Source organism: Pseudophryne corroboree, chromosome 9 (genome assembly GCF_028390025.1).
Source record: "Pseudophryne corroboree isolate aPseCor3 chromosome 9, aPseCor3.hap2, whole genome shotgun sequence".
NCBI classification, from domain to species: domain Eukaryota; kingdom Metazoa; phylum Chordata; class Amphibia; order Anura; family Myobatrachidae; genus Pseudophryne; species Pseudophryne corroboree.
In genome coordinates, this window is record NC_086452.1 from 239,754,171 (window position 1) to 239,766,272 (window position 12,102).

General features: G+C 41.3%; 1 long non-coding RNA gene across 2 annotated transcripts; it reads right to left on the bottom strand.

Annotated features, from left to right (window-relative positions):
* Positions 1 to 1,041: 1,041 nt before the first annotated feature.
* Positions 1,042 to 10,637, bottom strand: LOC134956931 (uncharacterized). 2 transcript variants are annotated; one of them, XR_010186309.1, is made up of 4 exons: positions 10,149 to 10,215; positions 9,981 to 10,052; positions 3,830 to 3,968; positions 1,042 to 1,482 (listed from the first exon to the last, which is right to left on the bottom strand). It is a non-coding gene; the product is annotated as an uncharacterized LOC134956931 (long non-coding RNA). The 2 variants fall into 2 exon arrangements; XR_010186308.1 differs by lacking the exons at positions 9,981 to 10,052; positions 10,149 to 10,215 and adding an exon at positions 10,610 to 10,637.
* Positions 10,638 to 12,102: the final 1,465 nt, after the last annotated feature.

Below are 12,102 nucleotides of genomic sequence, written 5' to 3' on the forward strand. Positions count from 1 at the left end.
TTGACACTCAGAAACTCCCACTTTGTCAATCTTCTTGCGACCGCCAGTGCGACTGAGAGCGTCGGTAGAACCTGTGCAAAACCACGATGCTCGATGTACCCGTATGTTGCGCGTGCGCATTGCGGTGCATACGCAGATTTGCCTTTTTTTAACTGATCGCTGTGCTGCAAAAAAACAGCAGTGAGCGATCAACTCGGAATGACCCCCTAAATGTATTGCCCAGCATTTGTGATACCTCTACCATAACTCCATCTGATATGGTCACCATCCAAAGAATGGAGGATTATTTTCATGACACTGTAAAAATAAGCATGTCACAGAGTCCATTTGAGTACTGAAAGAGAAAAAAAAAAAGGTAATTTGGAGGCCCTTTTACAAACTGGCATTGCATTACTTAAGCTACCCACCCTCCAGTGTGTACTTGGAGTTTTCAGTACAGCCAGGAACCTTGTCTGTGACTGGCATAGAAGGCTACTTTCTTAAAATGTGGAAAAGATGATGTTCATCAAAATTAACTGGAAATTCCATGAGTAAGACCTTTCCCGACAATAACATCAAAGTACAGAGTCTTCTGTAATGGTGGTTTCAAGTGGGGATGAATAACTATTGTGTGAGGAGGATGTGTACACTGATGAAGGTGAGAATGAGGATGGCAATGATGATGACATCTAGCCACTGTAGAGCTGTTGCATTATGCTGATTGATACTGTAGCTTGTTTTGTGGGGGCCCAAACAAACCAAGCACTTCGTCCACAAAATATGCAGTCCCTGTCTCTGAAGGCTTGGTGTTTGATACTGTGCATGTCCTTTTTAATATCAAACATAAGGGAGAATGCTTTGTTTCAGTGTTTTACAGATATGCTATAAACTGCCATGTGTTTGTGCCGCTACTCTGTCACTTAGTAAACAAGCCAGCTTGCTGTAGACTTTAGCCTAAAGTGGATGAAAACATTGTGAGCTGTAAGGTGGTCAAACTTGTCTGCAAATGACTCAAAATTAATGTTTTCAGGTTAATACTCTAGGGACAAAAATGTTTTTGCATTTTTTTAATACATTTTTGAAACAAATCCAAGTCCAAAGCCAGTCACAGTGATTTGTCAAATCCAAAGCTTGCACATCCCTAATATACACAATGTACACAAATTCTGAATATTCACATAAAACATAATACATATTCTCCAAGAGGTCCTAAAATGTTCCTTTTAGTATTGCCAACATTAATACACTGAATACCAATGTCCAGAATACTGAAATTTGATGAAGGCTCTGCAAATTATATGAATGCTGATAATACGTGTCAAATATAACCTTGTGTGCAAAACTCAAAATTAGGAAATCACTTCTGCACACACTCAGTCACACTACAGTTTTTAGATTAAATACCCTGTGGTACAGTCCTATTATATTGGAAAGCATTAAACAGTTCACTTAGGAGGAAAGTCATTCAGTGTGGTTCCTGTTTCTCTCTTTGATCTGACGTCCCTAAAATGAAAACAAAAAAAGATCTGATCATGAAGTCTCTCTTTATATATCGCTATCGGCGTAGTTCTTCTATAGCGTCCTTTTTCTATGTGGGTCTCAAGTTATCAGGTTAAAAATCGTACCGTACTCATGTAAAAACATGATAATCATCATATAAAGGTAGCTTTGATATATCGTTCCTATTGGGAATCTTTCATCTGTAGGTATTGGTCTCTCGGGTCCTCAGACAGGGAAGACAGGGGGAGGAGAAAAGGGTGCAACCAAATGTGTAGTAGGTTTTGAGATGGAACAAATTCCCTTCTCTTTCCCAAATTCCCCTTTGAACATATAATGCGTACCATACTCACATCCATTTATAGTACAACACACACATTAAGATATCTTTAATTTCTGCATGGACTCACATCCAACAGATATAAAAGTAGGGTGCACCGGACTCACAATTTAGAGCATAGAGATGTATTCATAGCGGTTTCTTTAGATCTACCAATAGCACCCAGGTCCAGTAGGCTCCCTCCAAACCTCACATGAGGTTGGGAATATATGGGATACAAGGAGATCTCAGACACATAATATTAAAAAATGTAATCCAAAGAAACTTTATACATAAAATCATAAAAATAGCTGGATACACCGATATATTAATCCAGGTAGATGGAAATGCATACAAAAAAAAAAAAAAAGTGAAGGAATACATGTCTGGACTTTTTCCTCACCTCAAATGATGTGACCTGGATAATTCCCAGTGTCCCTGGCCCTCAAACCGACGCATTTCGTCTTAAGTCTTTGTCAATTTATTCCTTCCAAATGGAGAGAGATTAACTACTATCCAATCAGCTCCTAACTGTAATTTTTTTAAACACAGCCTGTAATATGGCAGTTAGGAGCTGATGAGCTGGTGTTTTATCTCTCAGCTTTATCACTATCCAAAGCTTAGCACATCTCCCTTATGACCGTTTCACAACAATGGATGTTTGTCGAAAATATAAATGGTTTAATTCCACTAATGTACTATACTGAGTTGGGATCAAGGCCATTGTGCAGCCCACAGGAGGAAGTGAGAGGCTGCTGGAGCAATGGGGGGCATAATGTGTATGGGGCACTACCGTACAGATGGAGCCATGCTAGTTATGGCTCTATCTGTGCCGGGGTACGTCCAACACTGACAGCATCTCCATCTGGTAACACGCGCATGCCCATGATGGAGACATGCCCTATTCACTAGAATGGGAGTGCATGCATCCTTTGCAGCTAGATTCCTGCACCTAAAATCTCCACTGCCAACACCTTCATAATCAATAACCTCTCTATGATCGGTGGTTTCCTGCATCCAATTTGCTAAGGCTAACTGACTCATTCCCTATCAGGATTCCTCAGAAGAATCCTTAAGCACTAAGAATGCTGCTGCTGGGGGTGGATCTTCATCCCAGAATGGGACCAAAAATACTACTAGTAGTTGTTTCAAAACAATTGACTACTAAATAATCCTTTGCAAGAGAAAGCAAGTATGACAGCTGTCACACAGTTGCACAACATATCACTGATGCCATGATGGCTATGCTAGAATTAGATCTGCAGCAAATATTTGTCATTAATGCATGGGTTTTAGACAGTTAAGTGAGATCCTATGTCCCCACTACCAAATTCCATCTAGATTCCATTTCACTAGACAAGAAAGTCCTCATCTGTACCAGGATGTAACCCCCATTCCTAATTATTGGGCTACACAATGCCACTGTACCCACTGTCCACTTCACCACAGATATGTGGTCTTGAGGTACTGGTGAAACTAAAGTTAACATGACTGTTGCAACCCACCGAGTGGGTGAATCACCTTCAGCAGCAGAAGCATTTTTACACAAAATGACAGCTCATTCACAGACAGGCTACTTTCTGTATCACTGGATTCACTAGGAATAATACCAGAAAACTAAGGGTCATCATAGCAAAATGGCTTACTCCGCTTGAACTCTCCTCAGTATTTGTCATTACTGATAATGCCACAAATATTGTGAGAGCATTTCAGCTGTGTGAATTCTAACAGATCCCATGTTTTTCTCACACAATTAACTTGCTGGTACAGAATTATTTTTTCAATGACAGGAGCATGTACGAGGTGCTGTCTGTGGTTCTAAAACTTTTGGGAAATTTTTGGAATTCAGCAGCTGCATGTAGGAGACTGCAGCACCTGCAAGAACAGTTCAATTTACCCTGCCACCAACTGAAGCAAGATGTAGTATCAAGATGGAATTCCACCCTTTATATGCTTCAGCGGCTGGATGAACAGCAAAAAGCCATCCATAGCTATACAACAAGCAAAGACATTTGGAGAGGAGTGAGAGTGTACCTTAGCCCAGCACAGTGGAGAATACCTTCTGTCTTGTTCAAGGTACTCAAACCCTTCGAAGTAGCCACCTGTGAAGTAAGTTCAGACACTGCCAGCTTGAGTCAGAGGATTCTCCTTCGTGGAAAAACAGCTGGAGAAACTGAAGGAGTAGATGAAACAAGGCATTTTGTCTAAGTATGTCAGACTTGTAGATCAATCACTCACCAGGATCCAAGGGTTGTCATCTTGAAATTGGATCACCACATTTTGGCAACAATGCTTGATCCACGAATTAAGTGTTACATTGTGTCTTTCTTTCCAACTGACCAAGTTCTTAAGAGATGTAAAGAGCTCCTATTGAGCAAGTCATCAGCTGAAGTGGTAAATGTCACAACGATCAAAATAAATTCCTTGTGCAGCCAAAACCTCAAGGGTTACTCAGCCCTTGTAGAATGTACCAGCAACCAGAAAAATAATTTGTTACATTGCACTGGAATTTATATATTAAATATATTAATTTAAAAAACATAATATAATATATTAAACTAGGTGATTCATCACACCCTACAGGCGCTCTTCACACCATCGGAAGGGGCTACTCCCCCTTAACCCTTGCACACCCTTGGGGCAAGCAATATTTTTATTATATGAAGTATTACCTCCAATCTTAATTTTGTGAGTGGTTAAACAGTGCACGGACAAAGGGCGTGTGATGGTTAAGGGACCGTAGCCCCTTGTGACAGCGTGAACAGTGCACGCAGGGCACAATGAATAACCCAGTAAGTGCTGTGATTGGGGTATTGGCAGGTGCAATGAATATGCAGATGGGGAGGGGGTCCTTGGTTGCCATGGGTGGGGGAGGGGCAGTTGTGGGGGTGGAATTGGTGGGGGAGGGGCGGGTGCAGTGGTACCGCATATGCGGGGGTGCTGCGGGTTGGGGAGGGAGTACGAAGCCACTGTGAGTGGGGGAGGGGCAGTTGCAGGGTGGCATGGGTGGGAGAGGGGTGGGTGTGGTGGTGCCCTGGGTGCAGGAGAGCTGCGGGTTGGGGATAGAGTATGGAGCCACCGTGGGTGTGAGAGGGATGGTAGCGGGGTTGCTGTGGGAGGGGGAGGGGCGGTTGTGGGGGTGTTGCTGATGGAAGAGGGGCAGGTGCCGCAGGTGGGGGAGGGGCTGCTGTGGTTGTGATGCAGATGGATAAGGGGGACAGTTGTGCTGGGAGTGTGGGAGGTGCGGATAATGCTTCTCCTCCTGGAAACAGCTAAGCTGCTGACCTTTGTTGGTGCTCCCTGCAACAGGCAGTGAAGGTGCCTGTGGCAAGGCCAGACACCGTAGCTTCCCCCTGATAGCAAGTCCCTCTGCAGCCGAGTGGAGTCCAGGGAACATACAGCAGACAAAGGGCAGAGCCTCCCATTAGATGTAACCTGTGTGGGAGGGTGTTTCTTGGCCAATCAGCTGTGGGCTGAGTGTGATAGACCTGTCGCTAACCCAATGAGAGCTCCTAGCAACTCATAGCATTAGGAAATGAGTCACAGATCTGGCCAAATATATAGGTGTTAACCACCGCCAGGTGCTAAAACACACTGCACATAAAATTTTAACAGTAATTCTTCTACAGCAGTAAATAGTAAATAAATGAGCTAGCAGCTATTAATTGGGAGATACATTTGGTAACACTTTAGTTTTTCGTCTTATCCGGTCACAGTTTTTTGGAGAAAGAAACAAAGTTGCCTCACAGTTGTGCTGTCATTCAAGTAAATTAATTTTTTGGACATATCCATTGACAAGATGGGAAATGAGATGTCTACCTCCATATATAGCAAAACATCGGACCGGAAATCACTACTACTGGCATCCAGCTCCTCTGAAGAGAGGACTGCCCTTCTCACAGCTACTCCGCGTTATGCGCATAACTTCCGATCAAGCCCCAGCCAAGCCAAAGCTTTGGAAGCAATGAGCAAAAGATTTATGTAGAGGGACTATTCGAAGGCGGAAGTGGTAGAAGCTCTTACTAGAATCGGACAACTTAGGAATGAAGACCTTCTAACTAAAAAAGTGCCCATGGAGACTGTAGGTCCAGACAAGTTCAATTTTAGCAGTATGTACACCACTGCCTCATGCTTTATTCGGAAGAAGATTTTGGCGCATTGGCAACTGATCACTAGTGATCCTGCTTTAGCCAAGAATATAGTTGATTATCCCTGCTTCGCATATAAACGTGGACCGAACCTGAAAGACTTATTGGTAGTCACGGACTATTCGAAGAAAAGTATGATATCCAAGACATCTTGGTTGAAATTAAAGACAGGAGTATTCCGCTGCACGGGATGCACCAACTGTCAATTTTTATTGGTGGGTAATCATTTTTTGAACCCAAGGGACAATAAAAAGTACACCATAAAACACAGACTTGACTGTAACAGATTCATGGTGTATGTTTTGATATGTCCATGTAATCCACTTTATATTGGCAAGACCAGCAGAATGATGAAAGATTAAGCCAACATCACTCCTCCATAAAGAAAAGCCTTAATACCAGTACGGATTTAAAAGAACTAATTAATTTAGCAGTAGCAAGACACTTCAAGGCAGCTAATCACACTATTAATCAGCTCAAATGCTGCATTATTGACAATATACCTGCGCACAGAAGGGGAGGGGACACGGACAAGATCCTGATACAGAGGAAACTACAGTGGATCCACAGGCTACGATGCTTATCCCCCAATGGTCTGAATAAAGATTTTCGTCTTGGATGCTGTCTTTGAAGGGTTATACCCTATGTTTTGATGTTTCACCCCTGATGAATATAACTGTATTAACTATGATAATACATCACAAATGACTCTTTAACCCTGTCCACAATTAGTAGTATTTAGACTCTTTATTACACATCGCCGTATGCGCCTGAATGGATATAATGATGTGATGACACCATTGTGTGTCTAAGGTACTGCTTAATTGAAGTCATTTTGCTATTTACATTGGGACACCACTGAGTGCCATTTATTTAGCTATATCTGGTGGAGAACAGTAAGGTGCATGTCCTACATACAGTCAATGTGTGCCTAGGATTTTGTTTCTATTTACTACAGCCAGACCTCTCTGGAAATGCCCAATACCCATCCAATCTTGGAAGCTAAGCAGTGATGGGGCCAGCCAGTACCTGGATGGGAATACCGGGTGCTGTATTGAATGGACATTTATATTTGACTCCCAATCAGAGAAGGATAAAAGGTTCTCTGGGGCATGCACCTACTTTGCATCTGCACCTGATAATCTCTTTATATTTATTGTCTATGCTGGTGGCCACTGTTAGATGCATAATGGCCTTTTTCACATCCCACCAACATTGCACTTTATAGAGCTGTTTTGCACTAAATGGTGTAGTTTGGCTTTGTGTATATTCTAAAGGGACGGGAACTGGTGTTCTTTTTCACACTTCTCTTATATGCTAATCCTGGCATTGTTTACCTATTCACAGCGATGTCACACCTCAGGACGGTGTAATGTGATAGAAGTAATAATGTGCCTTACTCTTACCTGCTGCTTAAGCCGGGGGGTTGATTTGTTTACATTTTGGTCCCCGCCCACACTGTCACAACATTTGGACCAATAGGAGTGCATATAGCTTTGGGTCATGCTGGTGACATGGGAAGTAGTTTGGCTGTTTTGGAGCCTTTTTTTCTATAACTAAACACACCTGGTGATGAGTCTCTTTTAGCCGCTGAGGAAAACCGCAGAAGCGTGGTTGAAACGGCCATCGGGCCGCCATTGATTATTACGGTGTTATGCTGTTGGACCAATAAACCCTGCTTAAATGTGAGTGCTGTTTTGTTATCTTTTCATCCTGCTGTGAAAAGTATATATATATATATATATATATATATATATATATATATATATATATATATATATATATATATATATATATATATATATACACATATACATATACATATACATATACATATACACACACACACACACATATATATATATACATACATACATATACACATATACACACACACACATATATATACATACATACATACATACATATACACATATACACACACACACATATATATACATACATACACATATACATATACACATATATACATACATACATACACACACACAGAAAATTCAGCACTCACCATAGCAAGCTCACTTGTCCTCACAACATCAATAAATAAATGATGGGGGTTTAGTTAGTGAATTGGCCAATACACGGAAGCCTGCATACCGCTCGCCAAGGTACCCCACCTTCATGCAGGTCCTACACTACCACAAAGCCTTAAAAATTAAAACCTGGCTACTGTATCACACATAATATAACTGCAAATATGCCCACTAGGTTTAATGTATGCCTGCCACATATCTTATGGCTTTTAAAGGCATACTAGTCACCTGACACCTGATAAATTACTAAGCAGCAGCTGACACAGGTTTAGAACAATTGAGTGCTGCATTTTCTATTTGTATGTATTTGGGCAGGTGGCCATGGGCTGCATGCACCCCACCCTATGAGTGGTGAGTGCAGACACTGCACCCTGCTTCTGGGGTGGCGAGTGCTGTGGTTTTCTATATTTGTTTGTATATTATGGGGTTAATCTTTGGTTAACTCTTTTTAACCGTGGTCACAGGCCTTTTCATGCACCCCTGTGTAATCTCAATTGTTCTAAACCTGTGTCAGCTGCTCCGGAGGGGTGAGTATTTAGAAAATGTGTGCGGTGGAGGCCCCCTCTGGACTCGGGGGCCTGTGTGCACCGCACCCAATATAGAAATGCCAGTGCCCCCCCCTACACTTAATCTTATCTCTTCCCAGTGGTACCTAGCCACCCCCTTCCTGCAGCCTAAACCTAGCCCCCCTTCCCCCCCAGCCTAAACTTCCCCAGGTGTGCCAAACCCTAACCCTCCCTACCCGCAGCTTAACCATAAACCTCCCCTTACAGCCTACACCTAACCTCTCTTCTCCCTCCCACTCCCTTCCCCCGCAGCTTACTTCTGAATCATGGCAGTTCAGGATCCCCGCATTTGGAATACAGGCTCCGGCATTTAGATTCTAGTTTGGTTCCCAGCGTCTGTATTCTGAGCAGTGTCCGGATCTGAATACAGGGATCTTAACTGCATTGCATATAATTATAATATATATATATATATATATATATATATATACATATACACACATATAAAACACAACAGTGTCTTTATCTTGCGCCAAGTTCAAAACAGCACAATGGGAGAGGTCCCTGTTGGAGGACCTCAATAGCATACAGAATAAAAAACAGTTTCCCAAGTGCACTAAACAAGACTGTATCTATAATGATTCTTCCAGTCTTGTTTCCATAAGTCAGAATTGAATACTGGAGTGTGGTCTTTAACTCTAGATACTCCCTCACCTTTTTCAAGGTGCGAGCTTAAGAGGGAGTATCTTCACAAACTATGCTGGAAACTCCTGACTGACAAACCCAATGCATTTCGTCTTATCGACTTCATCAGGGGTAACTTGTTTGGGGATGAATAAAAAGAATGAATTTAGTTTATAAGGACTGATGTCCAAAATTTGAAAAGCAAAGAATATAAATGGTATGAGAATTTAGAAAAAAGGTACCTACCAAATATATAAAACAGGCTTATTTGCCATTAATAGATTTGTGTGCGGGGAATCACAACCTAAAATTGTGAATGAAAAAAAAAAAAAAAACACAATAAATGTGTTTTATAACTACTCAAGAAATTTCTAATAAAAATGTCAGGGCATACCTTGGGTATAGTGATAAAAAAGGATTCTCTTAAGTTTGCTCCTGATAGGAGCTTTCTTGTTGGTTCCTTTTGGGAATCCTAATGGTCCTAGATATAAAATTCTGCCTAATAGGGAGGAAACAAGGGATCGGATATAAGCCAATATTAGGGAGAATTGAGGGGTGTAATCTATTTTATTGATAAGTAGAACATACCTTAAAGATAATTATTCGAGACTCCTTTGTGGAGCTCCTTATAGGAACTATTGATTGAGGTTCCCTTTAAAAATACTGGCAGTCAGATTTTGACGCACTGCCTAGAAAGGGGAAAATTCTCATATATACCGATTATTAAGGAAAAAAGGAAATCTATATTAATGGTTCTAATGTTTACCAATAACCTGATCCATTAAGCACATACCTGAATAAGATATCCAGATCTTACAATCAGGACTATTTCTGATTCAGGTATTAGCCCGTATATAGAATACTTCTAGAAAAAAAAATAATCAGAATTTAATTAAATTATTAATGAAAGGTGTGTCAGTCATTTGGAGATCATATTCAAGGCATAAATAGATGTACATACCGAAAAGTATAAAGCTGATTTGACAATCACAACACAATGAAAACCTCCTCAGTAAAACTCACAAAATGGATCTTTTAAAAAATAGAAACATTGTCACTGATTAAACAATGAAAACATTAATCAAAGGGAGCATATTTTATCAGCAAAGAGATCTCAGTTGTAATCATCTTCCAGAGATCATACAGGTAAGAAAGTTATATCCATAGTAATTCAAGTTTCCAAGAAAACTGGACACACAGAAATAATAATAATTGGTTCAGACTTCAAAGGATATAAAGCAAACAAAAGTAATATACAAAAACATTGTTGTTTAAAGGGGACATTGTTTTATCTTTAACAACATCAATTAAACTTATTTCTACAGGTCAAATGAACAAAAAGGTTTCCATTCATAGTGATTAAGTGAAGCCTCCAAAAACAAAGCAAGCAGATAAAGTATAATATATAAAATGTGAACTCACCCAGAGAAATTCTAGCTGTGAATGGAAGTGGCAGAGTGAAGCTGTAATTGCTACAGCTGCTATTTAAGCTGCTCCCATAGTTACATCACTTCCTTTAATTACAAACCATTTAGAAGTTCAATTACTTCTAAATGAATTATTGAGCTTGATTTGTATGGATGCAGCTGACTTCCATTTGGGATTCCAAATGAAAGTCCTGCTTGGGTTATAATAGAGCCCACAGTGTATAATTGACAGACTTATAGATGTTTTTGAATAGCCCACACCTGGCTGGAAAAGCATACTTCCGGTATGCGTTCCAGCATGTGTTCCAGCTGGCTATTGGTTGCATTAGTACTCTGACGTTAGAAAAGAGGGATGTGTTGTTATTATTATTATTATGGCCTCCGCTATCTAAGGTGGTATCCATGGTGATATAGACGCCCCCTGTACTGAGTACAGGGCGTCTATTACCTGTCTGGCCGTACACATTCTATTTCCTATGTGGCGCGTCACAGGCACGTGACACACCCCGGACCCCTCGACACTTGATGCGTTGTGAGCCCGCGCCGTGCCACATACCCGCGACACGCCTCCTGACGCATTACTCGTCATTAACATGCAACTGAGCAACAGTTCCCTTATTGCTTTAAACTACAAGTCAATGACGCTCCACGCATGGCGCATAGCGCGTCACCGGCATGCAGCTAGCCGCGCCCATCTTCATCTAATGTGTGGCGCGTCCCCAGTACCTCCTTGGTGGGGCGTGGCTGTCCACTCGTACACATTCCACGGTGGTCAGCCACGCCCCTGGACACACTGGTCCGCCAGCCGCTGGCCACGCCCCTAACTCGATCCATCAAACTTGTGTATCAGACATGAAATGATAATAAAAATGATAATAAAAATAATACTAAAAAGAGTGGTTTAATGTATATTTATTTGTCTTACACAAAACAAAAAACCTGTTTCGGTGGAGAATACTTTAAGAATCTATTGCTTCTGAATGCTTGGCTGTTTTGGAGCCTTTTTTTCGCCGGGGACGTGCAGCCGCTGACTGGGAAGTCGTGGGTGGATGATGTCACTGTGCTGCGCTGGTTGTCAAGACAACCCGGCTAACGCACCCCGGCTCTGATCACAGGTCGGCTCAGCCAGAACCATATAAACAATAACAATGACCTAGCACATTCAATGCAGTCATGTAGAATGTATCAATGCATGAAGTCCCTAAATTACAATATAGCATTGTATCTAAATATAGCAAAATGTAATAATATCGCTGCAAACTTCATGCCGGCTCTGCGTAACACAGTGACTGCTACTAGAACACGCATGTCCAAAATACACACAGTAAGAGGGGAGCAATGAGACAATGCACAACAACAGTACGTATAACAACCGAGATTAATAAATAAACAAGCAAAAATGCAAGCACAAGAACATTCCTAAACTAAAAGAAATGTTCAAATACTAAAATACTAATCATGACACCACCAAGTGACCACAGTTACAGT